Raw genomic sequence first — 13521 nt, forward strand, 5'->3', positions numbered from 1 at the left:
AGGTAGGTTGTGACCTAAGTTGAAAGAGAAATTTAGGAAGAAACTAGATAAAGTAGGGCGGCATGGTGCCTCAGCTGGTAAATCGTTGGCCTCACAGTTATGAAGTCTCTGGTTCAACCCCAGCCCTCCCTGTGTGGAGTTTGCATGTTCTCCCCTGTACCTGCGTGGATTTTCTCCAGGCACTCTGGTTTCTTCCCACATCCCAAAACATGCAACATTAATTGGATGCTATAAATTGCCCCGAGGTGTGATTGTGAGCATGACTGTCTCTTTGTGCCTTGCAATTGGATGGCAAGCAGTTTAGGTTGTACCCCGCCTCCTGCCCGTTGACAGCTGGCAGAGGCTCCAGCACTCCCCGTGACCCTCATGAGGATAAGCAGCAAAAAAATGGATAGATGGATAGAGCAAGTAGTTCTGAGCATCCCAGATAGAGAGTTGTCATTGGTGCAGATTGTAATGGACATGTTAGTGAAGGAAACAGGGGGGACGAAGAAGTGATGGGTAAGTACGGTTTCCAGGAAAGGAACTTTGAGAGACAGATGGTGGTGGAATGTGCAAAAAGGATGGAAATTCCAGTAGTGAACACCTTTTTCCAGAATTGGGAGGAACATTGTGACCTACGAGGGCGGAGGTAGAAGCACGCAGGTGGATTATATTTTGTGCAGACGATGTAATCTGAAGGAGGTTACTGACTAAGGTTAGTGGTAGGGGAGAGTGTAGCTCGACAGCATAGGATGGTGGTGGGTAGGAAGATTAAGAAGATAAAGATAGAGGAGAGAACCATGTTGTGGAAGCTGAGAAAGGAAGAATGTTGTGCAGCCTTTCGGAAAGTGTTGAGCGAAGCTCTCAATGGACAGGAGGAGCACCCAGAAGACTGGACTACTAGAGCCAAGGTGATTAGAGAGACAGGCAGGAGAGTACTTGGTGTGTCTTCTCCGAAAAGATAGAAAGAAAACTTGGTGGTGGAACCCCAAAATACAGAAAGTCATTCAAGGAAAGAGATTAGCGAAGAAGTGGGACACTGAGAGGACCAAGCAGACGCAAAAGGAATACATTGAGATGCAACGTAGGGCAAAGGTAGAGGTGGCAAAGGCTAGACAAGAGGCATATGAAGACATGTACACCAGTTTGGACACGAACGAAGCAAAAAAGGATCTCTACAGGTTGGCCAGACAGAGGCATAGCGATGGGAAAGTGTGCAGCAGGTAAGGAGGATTAAGGACAGAGATTGAAATTTGACTGGTTCCAGTGGTGTGCTAAATAAAGAATACTTTGAGAAGTTGATTATTGAAGAAAATGAGAGGGAAGGATGAGTAGAAGAGGCAAGTGTTCAGGACCAGGAAGTGGTAATGAGAAAGGGGGAAGTTAGAAAGGCACAAAAGAGGATAAAATGGAAAGGCAGTTGGTCCTGATGACATACCTGTGGAGGTATGGAAGCAATTTGGAGAGGTGGCTGTAAAGTTTTTGACCAACCTATTCAACAGAATACTAGCAGGAAAGAAGATGCCTGAAGAATGAAGGAAAAGTGTGGTCGTTCCCATTTTGAAGAACAAAGGTGCTGTTCAGAGCTCTGGGAAGTATAGAGGAATAAAGTCAATGAGCCCCACAATGAAGTTATGGAAAAGAGTTGTGGAGGCTCGACTCAGGACAGATGTATCTGCGAGCAACAGTATGGTTTCATGCCGAGAAAGAGTACCACAGATGCATTGTTTGCCCAGAGGATGCGAGTGGAAAAGTACAGAGAAGGCCAGAAGAACCAACATTGTGTCTTTGTGGATCGAGAGAAAGCCTATGCCAGACTACCAAGAGAAGAACTGTGGTACAGCATGCAAAGGTCTGGTGTGACGGAGAAATATGTGAGAATAGTACAGGACATGTATGAATGCTGTCGAACAGTGGTGAGGTGTGACATAAGAATTTAAGGTGGAGGTGATCAAACAACAAAATAAGTAGCAGAGCCAAAACCTTTGTGGGATTAGCTGACCTTGCAACAAATGAAGACATACATTCAGGTGTGTTAAACAAAATGCAACAACCAATCTTAACAGCAGAACTAAAAATGTAGAAAAAAATAAAGGTGCTACATTACAAAATGGGATTTATGTCAGCACAGATACAAAACCCATTCTACCAACAAATATTTTTAAGTGGGCGGCAATATTAAACATTGGGAAGTGTCAGTTCTCAACAGGGGTAATGGTAGCCCTGGTACAAAGGCATTACATGACCCATGGATTTCACCTGTATGCAAAAAATGTTTGATAGGTCTTGTTTGACCTGTGCTCGACATAATCCACAGGGGAATGTGCATCCAAAATGTGGTTGGTTTCCTGAGGCTACACATCCATCCATCCCTCCATCCATTTTCTTCACCGCTTATCCTCACAAGGGTCGCGGGGAATGCTGGATCTTATACCAGCTGTCAACGGGCAGGAGGCAGGGTACACCCTGAACTGGTTCCCACCCAATCGTAGGGCACATGGAGACAAACAGACGCACTCACAATCACATCTAGGGGCAATTTAGAGAGTCCAATTAATGTTGCATGTTTTTGGGATGTGGGAGGAAACCGGAGTGTCCGGAGAAAACCCACACAGGCACAGGGAGAACATGCAAACTCCACCCAGGCGGGGCTGGGATCAAACCAAGGTCCTCAGAACTGTGAGGCCAACGCTTTCCCAGTTGAGCCAACGTGCCGCCAAGGCTACACATCCATTTCAGAAAATACACATGGATTTCAATGAACTAAACAAAAATGAGGGAAAACAATTTAGTCATCATCAATGCTCTTCCAAAATGGGTAGAAATATTCCCACCTAAACAACCTGATCCACGAACTGTATCTGAAGCATTATTCAAAGACATCATACTAATGGAACACACTTTGTAAACAAAGTGGTCGACAAAATAGGATTCATGTTCCACATTAACTTGAAACACCACTGTTCTTACCATCCACAAAGTGAGAGAACAGTACAATTAAGAACAGACTGAAGAAATGCATGGAAGAAACATAGACCATGGACACAATGGATAGCTTTAGTCAAACTATACGTACATTACAAGCACGACAGGTCTCATTCCATTCAAAACACTGTTTGGGAGAGCATACAAATTACCAATATTTTCCATACAATGAGAGATAGACGAATGATGAAAAAAAAAAAAAAAAGTACTCACACAAGTGGGTCCCTTTCAAGAGTTATTAACAACCCCAAACAGCTTTAAAAATCGCAAAAAGAGATACTTGAGTTCCTTTGTCGATTGTAAGGTTTATTTTGAAACCGTTGTTAACACTATAAACGAATTAATTTTTATTGGCCACTTGTAAGATAGCTGTTCTCATTCCCACTTCTGTAGTCCGGTAACACAGGGGAGTGAGACTGCTGTCATAATGGTGATGAAACAGTTAAATTTTGCTGGTGGGTATTGGATGAAAAACGCTATCCGTTATTTTACTTTTTCTGTTTGAGTGGTACCTGTGGGAACCGCCCAAGGTCCCAGAAAAACAAATTGGATAACTACATACAAAAAAATAAATTTCAGTTCACTAAAATGACACAGTAGAAGCGCAAATGTAAGACCACATTCTTGTGACAATAATCAGGCCATGAGAGTTGCAAGTGTTACAATATGGGAACTTGCAAATGGAACTAGGGCTTATGTGTCTTCTAAAAATCCTAAATTCAGGCAGGTCACAAACTACAATACAGTTTTGAGGTTAAAGGGAATGACTGCTTATTTTAACACTAAATTAGATTTTAAAAAAAGTAAAAAAAAAAAAAAGTTTCAAATCGCAACAGGCTTTTCCAGGCAAAATGTAAATTGGCTCCTTAAAGGAAAAAAAACTGAAAAAACTTGTTCAAATAATTATGTTGTTTGCACGGATCCACAGGTAACACCAGTGCTATTAATTCATCATGAATGCAAAAAAATAAAATAAATTGCTGTGTATCCATTAACGTCTTTTGAAAAACTCAAAAACATTTTTCTTATGGCGTGTCACCAGGAAATTTCACATGCATCAAATTTATAGGAACTGGAAGCAAATTAGGAAATGTATCAGCAAACCATTTTTGTGCCATTGTCATGGTGGTGTGGCGGTAAGTCTTTATGATTTTTACGCCGGATGCCCTTCCTAATGCAACCCTTCTGCATTTATTCGGAGAGAGAGTTAGAGCCTATCCCAGCTAACTTGGCGCGGAGGCAGACTACACCCTGAACTGGTCGACACCCAGTCGCAGGGCAGATATCGACACCATCACTGAGCGGGAATCGATCCTACAATGCCTGCATTCAAAACTCAAAACGGCCCTATGAGGGAAATCTGAATTATAACATGGTCCGCGAGAGAAATGAGTTTGACACCCCTGCACTACACCATCAGATTGAAAAAAAAAATGTGACAAGTTTTTGTGCTTTAATAACTTTACTATTGCCATTTGTCTATTCATTCTATGTCTTTCTTTATGAATTAACAGCTACTGTACATGCAGTTTTACCTGAACAGTGGCATAGACTGAGGAGGAGCTGAACGACATGGACAAAATAGTATAAAGAAACATGTGGATACACCTTACACACTGTAAAAAGGTCACCCAAGGCGAAAGGTGAGCAAAGTACAGGATAAGGTGTGTGCAGATTTATAGTATCTGAAAATACCCGAAGGCTGGTGAAGATTTAAAAGACACTTGACTCATTTAGGGGTGACTTGGTCGACATGACTTCACAATGGCTAAATAATATGATAGCATGTTGGGCTGCAACGTTGACAGCCATAATGATGATTTTGTTCATATGGTCCCTTTTCCTACCACACATTAGATAAAGAGGCGTAACCTCATTTCAATAACATTGATAACTCTGCGGCAGTCACCGAGGCATGAGCGGGAGACTCCCTGTGTTCATCACAATGAATCAGTTAAGCACGATTTTAATTCTTTGGTCAAGTCTAATTGTAACATTCTAACAAAGTAGCTAACTCTACTAGTAATAAGGTATCCATCAAATAAATGGTATCTGACAAATAATGTACGAGACTCTAGGTGGAACACCCTGGTTGCGGACGAAGGTAACAGATAGATCCCCTCCTGGGGAACATCATATTCTCTGCACTGCATTCTCTGCAAACACCTAATAACCCTGCTTTAGACAGAAATAGGCCTTACAATACAGGTAAATGTAACTAAAGGTTCAATTTTTGCCCTGGCTTTTAAGCCTTCTACCACGTCTCGCTGGGGATTCCATCTATGGGCTGATGCGAAAGGAAACCCCCATTTTCTTCTCATCAATTGCCAATTCAATGCTACCCTAAACCCGAATGCCATACAAAAGAGTCCGTATGCTATGGAAAGAGTTGAAGTATTTTAACCGAAAAAGCGTGAGCGGGAACTTTTTTTTTGCAATGCAATAAAGAATGCTTTGCTTCTGCCTGTAATGAACATTGTTTGGCTTCTGCCTGCAATGAAGAAATGCTTTGCTCTGTTCCAATTCAGTTACTTTTCCTGCCTGCAATGAAGAATGCTTTGCTCTGCCTGCAATGAAGAATGCTTTGCTCTGCTCTAGAAAAATGTGGTAGCAAATGTAGGATAAACAGGGGGAAAATGTAGGAATAATTGAATATAATTACCATACATCTGCTTCCAATAAAGAAATGCTTTGCTCGGCTCTAGATAACGTGGCAGCCGCCCAGGAGGAGATAGCAAGAACAAAAACCTCTAATAATCAGCACTGTTCGAACCAGGAGCACCTGTCTGTTAAAGAAATGATGACCACACATGTACTCAGCAATCCTCCACACGCACACACACACACACACACACACACACACACACACACACACACACACACACACACAAACAAGTACACTTTGTTTCCAGCTATGTTTTGCTCACCCTTCTCCTTTTTGGAACATCCATGTAAATAAGGGGCGTTTTGAAACAAAATAAATATAGGTGCTTAGGAAACGATAATCAGGAGTGTGAAGTGATGAATTGTACGAGACATTTCCTCTCCTCTCTCCTCGCGAGACTTGAACTGGTGTCTGTGCTTCCTTTTTGTCCAGCTTAATGAATGTTTAATTGGTAAATCTGACAGTGGGACTGCATCGGGGATCAGCTCTGAGCCGCTTCCTGTTTGCTGTGGTAATGGATAGGCTGACAGATGAGGTTAGAATGGAATTCCCTTGGACTACAATGTTCAAGATGATATTGTGACATGCAGTGAAAGCAGGGAGCAGGTGGAGGAACAATTAGAAAGATGGAGGCATGCACTGGAAAGTAGAGGAATGAAGATTACCCAAAGTAAAACAGAATATATGTGTGTGAATGAGAAAGGTGGAGGGGGAAGAGTGAGGCTACAGGAGAAGAGATGGCACAGGTTGACGACTTCAAATATTTAGGGTCAACAATCCAGAGCAATGGTGAGTGTGGTAAGAAAGTAATGAAACTGGTCCAAGCAGGTTGGAACAGCTGGCGGAAGGTGTCTGGTGTGTTATGTGACAAAAGAGTCTGCTCGGAAGAAGGGCAAAGTTTATTAAACAGTGGCGTGGCCGCCTTTCATTTGCGGATTAGACACGGTGGCACTGAAGAGACAACAGGAAGCAGAACTGGAGGTGGCAGGAATGAAGATGTTGAGTTTCTCGCTAGGAGTGAGCAGGTTCATTAGAGGGACAGCCAAAGTTGGGCGTTTTGGCGACAAGGTTATAGAAAGCAGACTTCGATGGTTTGGTCCAGAGGCGAGAGAGTGAGTATATTGGGAGAAGGGTGCTGAGGATGAAGCTGCCAGGCAAAAGATTGAGAGGACCAAAGAGAAGGTTGATGGATGTTCTGAGGGAAGACATGAGGGCAGTTGGTATTAGAGAAGGAGATGTAGGAGATGGGCTTAGATTGAAAAAGATAACATGCTGTGGCGACCCCAAACGGGAAAAGCCCAAAGGAAAAGAAGAAGAAGAAGGGAGGAAACCGGAGTGCCTGGAGAAAACCCATGCAGGCATGGCGAGGACATGCAAAAGCCACACAGGCAGGGCCGGGATTGAACTCGGGTCCTCAGAACAGTGAGGCCAACGCTTTACAGCTGTTCCACCGTTCCACCCACCTTGGGTAGTTGAGGTTTAGAAAAAAAACAGTCCCTTTTTACACATTCTATTTTTTGGTCACTGTTCTGTTTTACTTCAGATAATCTTCATTCCTCTCCTTTCCACTGCATACCTCCATCTTTCTGAATTGTTCCTCCACCTGCTCCCTGCTGTCACTGCATATCACAATATCATCTGTCAGCCTATCCATTACCACAGCAAACACAAAGGTGCTCAGAGCTGATCCCTGATGCAGTCCCACCTCCACCTTAAATTAATGTCACACCTAAGGCACACCTCACCATTGTTCTGCTGCCATCATACATGTCCTGTACTATTGTAACATACTTCTCTGCCACACCAGACTTAATCATGCAGTACCACAGTTCCTCTCTTTGTATTCTGTCATAGGCTTTCTCTAGATCCACAAAGACCCAATGTAGGTCCATCTGGCCTCTGAACTTTTCCACTAGCATCCTGAGGGCAAATAATGCATCTGTGGTACTCTTTCGAGGCATGAAACCATACTGTTGCTCACAGCAACAAGTGTGGTTCATTGTGTGACTCACAAGTATCAAGAATCAAGTGGGACATAACCCTAAACTGGAACGAATCTTATTGGATATTTTAAACTTTTTCAACAAATAAAAACCTAAAAAGTGGGGTGTGCAATATTATTCGGCCCCTTAACTTTCAGTGCAGCAAACTCACTCCAGAAGTTCAGTGAGGATCTCTGAATGATCCAATGTTGACTGATGATGATAAGTAGACTCCACTTGTTTATCAGACCACTGCAAATGTACCAAGACTTGGCCGTCCCTCTAAACTTTCACCTCGAACAAGGAGAAGACTGATCAGAGATGTACCCAAGAGGCCCATAATCACTCTGGATGGACTGCAGAGTTCTACAGCTTAGGTGGGAGTGTCTGTACATTGGACAACAATCAGTCATACACTGCACAAATCAGGCCTTTATGAAAGAGTGGCAAGAAGAAAGCCATTTCTCAAAGACGTCCATAAAAAGTCTTGTTTAAGGTTTGCCACAAGCCACCAGCGAGACACACCAAACGTGGAAGAAGGTGCTCTGATCAGATGAAACCAAAGTTGAACATTTTGGCCACAATCCAAAACGATATGTTTGACATAAAAGCAACACAGCTCATAACCCTGAACACACCCTCCCCAATGTCAAACATGGTGGTGGCAGCCTCATGGTTTCGTGCTTTTCTTCAGCCGGGACAGGGAAGATGGTAAAAAGGAATGGGAAGATGAATGGAGCCAAATACAGGACCATTCTGGAAGAAAACCTGTTGGAGTCTGCAAAAGACCTGAGACTGGGACGGAGATTTATTTTCCAACAGGACAATGATCCAAAACATAAAGCCAAATCTACAATGGCAAAGCTGAAGACTGCTGTTCACAAATGCTCCCCATCCAACCTCACTGAGCTCGAGCTGTTTTGCAAGCAAGAATGGGCAGAAATTTCAGTCTTTCAATGTGCAAAACTGATAGAGACATCCCCTGTAATTGCAGAAAAAGGTGGCGCTACAAAGTATTAATGGAAGGAGGCCGAATAATATTGCACGCCACACTTTTCAGGTTTTTATTTGTTAATGTTTATGCTTTTTAACGCATTTCCATCGCTATACTTCATCACCCTTACCTGCTACACATCTTTCCTATCTCAATCCCTTTGTCCGGCCAACCTGTCGAGATCCTTTTCTCCTGCTTTCGTGTCCAACCAGGTATACATGTTGTCATAAGCCTCTTGTTTAGCCTTTGCCCTACGTCGCATCTCAATGTATTCCTTTCGCCTCTCCTCAGTCCTCTGTGTCCCACTTATTCTTCGCTAATCTCTTTACTTGTAAGACTTCCTGTATTTTGGGGTCCCACCACCAAGTTTCCTTCTCCCTTCTCCTACCAGAAGACACACCAAGTAGTCACCTGACTGTCTCTCTGATCACATAGTCCAGTCTTCCGAAACCCTGTCTCATCTCTTTCCGAAAGGCCGCAGAACATGCTTCCTTTCTCAGCTACCATCACATGATTCTCTGCTCTATCTTTGTCTTCTTAATCTTCCTCCCCACCTCCAGAGTCATCCTTCATACCACCATCCTCTGCTGTTGAGCTACACTCTCCCCTCCCACTAATTTACAGTCAGTAACCTCCTTCAGATTATGTAATCTGCACAAAATGTAATTCACCTTCGTGCTTCTACGTCCGGTCTTGGAGGTCACCCTATGTTGCTCCCTCTTCTGGAAAAAGGTGTTCATTACTGCTATTTCCATCTTTTCCACCACCATCTGTCCCTCAAAGTTCCTTTCCTGGATGCAGTTCTTACCCATCACTTCTTCATCACTCCTGTTTCCTTCACCAACATATCCATTACAATCTGCACCAATCACAACTCTCTCTCTGTCTGGGATACTCAGAAGTACTTCATCTAGTTCCTTCCATAATTTCTCTTTCAACTCTTGGTCACATCTTACCTGTGGGGTATAGCTACTAATCACATTACACATAACACCCTCAATGTCGAGTTTCAGCCTCCAAGACATTCCGAACCAGGTCTTCCTTTAAAATAACCCCAACTCCATTTCTCTTCTCATCTACTCCATGGTAAAATAATTTCAACCCTGCTCCTAAACTTCTAGCCTTACTACCTTTCTCCAAAAAAAAAACAAGGAGTGGCTCCGTAAGAACCATATCAAGGTTCTGACATGACCTAGTCAGTCTCCAGACTTAAACCAGATAGAAAATCTTTGGAGGGAGCTGAAACATGTCCATTACAATCTGCACCAATCACAACTCTCTCGCTGTCTGGAATGCTCAGAACTACTTCAGCTAGTTCCTTCCAGAATTTCTCTTTCAACTCTAGGTCACATCCTACCCGTGGAGCATGCGCGCTAATCACATTCTCAATAACACCCTCAATTTCAAATTTCAGCCTCATCACTCAATCTGATACTCTTTTCACCTCCACGACATTCCTAACCAGGTCTTCCTTTAAAATAACTCCAACCCCATTTCTCTTCTCATCTACTCCATGGTAAAATAATTTAAACCCTGCTCCTAAACTTCTTGCCTTACTCCCTTTCCTCCTGCTCTCTTGGGTGCACAATATATCAACCTTTCTCCGAATCATCATGTCAACCAACTCCTGTCATAGTCCCAACATTCAAAGTCCCAACACTCAGTTGTAGACTCTGTGCACTCCTCTTCTTCTTCTTCTGCCGATGAATCCGGTTTCCTCCTTGTCTTTGTCTTCGACCCACAGTTGCTGAATATCCACCGATGCCCTGCAAGCTACCGGTGCCGGGAGCGGGTGTTGTTAACCCAGGCTAGGCCCGATCCGGTATGGGATTCTTTAGATGACGCTCATATTTGTTTGGCACAGTTTTACGCTGGATGCCCTCCCTGAGGCAACCCTCTGTATTTATCCGGGCTTGGGACTGGCCGATAGATTGCACTGGTTTGTGCCCCCATAGGGCTGCATTTCACGTGAAATGTCCAAAAGGGGCAAATAACACTCTCGACCACTGTTACACATCCATTAAAAACACATATCGTGCAGTGCCCCGCGCACCCATTAGTTCCTCTCAGCACTGCTTTTTCTTCTTTTTCTTTCGGCTTGTTTTTCCATTTCAGCCTATTGCGTGCATCCTCCTCTCTACCACCCACTGTCATCATGAACTCCCTCACAACATCCATCAATCTTTTCTTTGGTCTTGCGACAGTGTTTTTTTTTTTCTTTTTTTTCTAAACCTCAAATACACAAAGTAGGTGGAATGGTGGAACACATGTAAACCGTTGGCCTCACATTTCTGAGTGTTCAATCCCTGTCTGGGTGAAGTTTGCATGTTCTCTCCGTGTCTGCGTGGCTTTTCTCCGGGCACTCCGGTTTCTTCCCTTCTTCTTTTCCGTTCGGCTTTTCCCGTTTGGGGTCACCACAGTGTGTCAACTTTTTCCATCTAAGCCCATCTCCTACAACTCCTTCTCCAGCACCAACTGCCCTCATGTCTTCCCTCACAACATCTGTCAACCTTCTCTTTGGTATTCCTCTCACTCTTTTGCCTGACAGCTCCATCTTCAGCACCCTTCTACCAACATACTCACTCTCTCCCCTTTGAACATGTCCAAACCATCGAAGTCTGCCCTCTCTAACCTTGTCTCCAAAACATCTAACTTTGGCTGTCCCTCTCATGAACCTGCTAACTCCTAGCGAGAAACTCAACATCTTCATTTCTGCTCCCTCAAGTTCTGCTTCCTGTCGTTTCTTCAGTGCCATCGTCTCTAATCTGTACATCATGGCTGCCCTCACCACTGTTTTATAAACTTTCATAAAGTCTGAGCACTGCTTGCTGTACTTAATACCGACATACAGGCAAGCACTTAAATGTGCGAAGCCTTTCGTAAAATCAGTTAAAAAGTGGTCCAACGAGGCAAAATTAGAACTTCAAAGCTGCTTTGACTGCACAGACTGGAGTGTCTTTGAAAATTCAGCGTGAAACCTAGATTAATTCACTGATATTGTTGCCACGTATGTGAGTTTCTGTGTGGAGTTCTGTGTTCCAACATAGACTTTTTGGACTTTTGAGAATAACAAGCCATGGTTTTCAGCTAGACTTGGGCAACTCCGCCAGGCTAAAGAGATTGCATGTCATAGTGGGGACAAGGCCCTCTACAATCACACTTGAAACCAACTGACCAAAGAAATTACCATTCCAAAGAGGGACCATGCAGTTAAACTGGAAAAACATAGAACTTTGTGCTAATGTCTCCAAATCAATTTGGCACAGATTACAATCGGTCACTAACTACAAGTGACATCCCCCCCCCCCACCTCCCGGTAGAAAACAAGAGCGGGGTAGCTGACGATCTAAATAACTTTTACTGCAGATTTGAAAGAGACACTTCCACTTCATGCACCCACAAAGCTCCATCACTGTCCACTCCACCATTTAACATTCATGAAAGGGACGTTAGACAGAGCTTCAAAAAACAAAAGATCAACAAAGCGCCGGGCCCAGACCTTGTGTCCCCATCCTGCCTCAAAGTCTCTGCAGACCAACTTGGTCCTGTCTTCATAAAGATCTTCAACAGGTCTTTACAACGGTGTGAAGTACCAACCTGCTTCAAATGTTCCACCATTATACCAGTCCCCAAAAAAGCAGCCGTCTCCAGTCTTAATGAGCTATTGCCTTGACATCTGTGGTCATGAAGTCCTTTGAACGCCTTGTGGTGGACCACCTAAAGAGCGTCACAGGCCCCATCTGGACCCACTGCAGTTTGCCTATTGAGCTACAGTGAAGAAAATGAGTATTTGAACACCCTGCTATATTGCAAGTTCTCCCACTTGGAAATCATGGAGGGGTCTGAAATTTTCATCGTAGTGCATGTCCACTGTGAGAGAAATAATCTAAAATGAAAAATCCAGAAATCGCAATGTATGATTTTTTTTTTTTAGATTTTTGTGATACAGCTGCAAATAAGTATTTGAATACCTATCCATCAGCTAGAATTTTGACCCTCAAAGGCCTGTTAGTCCACCTTTAAAAGTCCACCTCCACTCCATGCTTTATTCTGAATCAGATGCACCTGTGTGAGGTCGTTAGGTGCATAAAGACACCTGTCCACCCCATACAATGAGTAAGACTCAAACTTGTAACATTTTCCAAGACCACAGAGCTGTCCTAAGGCCGACAGAGAAATTTCCAAGCAGCTTGGTGACAAAAAGGTCCACTGTTGGAGCAGTCATTATAGAATGGAAGAAGCTAAACATGACAGTCAATCTCAAACGGAGTGGAGCCCCATGGTGTCTCAATGATCCTTATAAAGGTGAGGAATCACGGTTTGAAATCATGCATGGCATGGAAGGTTCCCCTGCTTAAACCAGCACATGTCAAGGCTCATCTTAATTTTGCCAATGACCAATTTGATGATATAGAGGAGTTATGGGAGAAAGTTTTGTTGTCAGACGAGACCAAAATGGATCTTTGTGGTCATAATTCCACTCACCGTGTTTGGAGGAAGACGAATGATGAGTTCCATCCCAACAACACCATCCCTACTGTGAAGCATGGCGGTGGTAGCACCATGGTTTGGGGGTGTTTTTCTGCACATGGGACAGGACGACTGCACTGTATTAAGGCGAGGATGACTGCGGCCATGTATTGTGAGTTTTTGGGGAACAACCTCTTTCCCTCTGTCAGAGCATTGAAGGTGGGTCGTGGCTGAGTCTTTCAACATGTCAATAACCCGAAGCACACAGCCAGGAAAACCAAGGAGTGGCTCCGTAAGGAGCATATCAAGGTTCTGGCGTGGCCTAGCCAGTCTCCGACCCGAAACCAAATCGAAACTCTATGGAGGGAGCTGAAACTCCGTGTTTCTCAGCGACAGCCCAGAAACCTGTCTGATCTAGAGAAGATTTGTGTGGAAGAGTGGAC

This window comes from Syngnathoides biaculeatus, chromosome 11 (assembly GCF_019802595.1).
Source record: "Syngnathoides biaculeatus isolate LvHL_M chromosome 11, ASM1980259v1, whole genome shotgun sequence".
In the NCBI taxonomy this organism is placed as follows: Eukaryota; Metazoa; Chordata; class Actinopteri; order Syngnathiformes; family Syngnathidae; genus Syngnathoides; species Syngnathoides biaculeatus.